This window comes from Pundamilia nyererei, unplaced genomic scaffold (genome assembly GCF_000239375.1).
Source record: "Pundamilia nyererei isolate P.nyererei 1_Seehausen unplaced genomic scaffold, PunNye1.0 scaffold00303, whole genome shotgun sequence".
NCBI classification, from domain to species: domain Eukaryota; kingdom Metazoa; phylum Chordata; class Actinopteri; order Cichliformes; family Cichlidae; genus Pundamilia; species Pundamilia nyererei.
The window spans coordinates 381,597-381,875 of NW_005187704.1; positions in this window are offsets into that span (position 1 = coordinate 381,597).

Sequence of the window (279 nt, forward strand, 5' to 3'; positions counted from 1 at the left end):
ATCATACATAGTCATAATGTTTCCACCATTAAACCTCTAATGTTGTTTCATAACTGTCACCAATAGTCCTTAATCATCACTTTCTGAGCCTTGCAGTGTGCAGGTTACAGTGATGGTCTGTGCGAGAATCATCAGGCAACGCATACAAGCATCTGCACACGAAATGTATTTAGAAATATGTTTTTTATTACTAAGCAGTTTTTTGTACAGTAACATAATAACATTTCTGAGATGCATGGGGTTTCAGCAACAAAGGCATTCTAGGTCAAATTTGACACA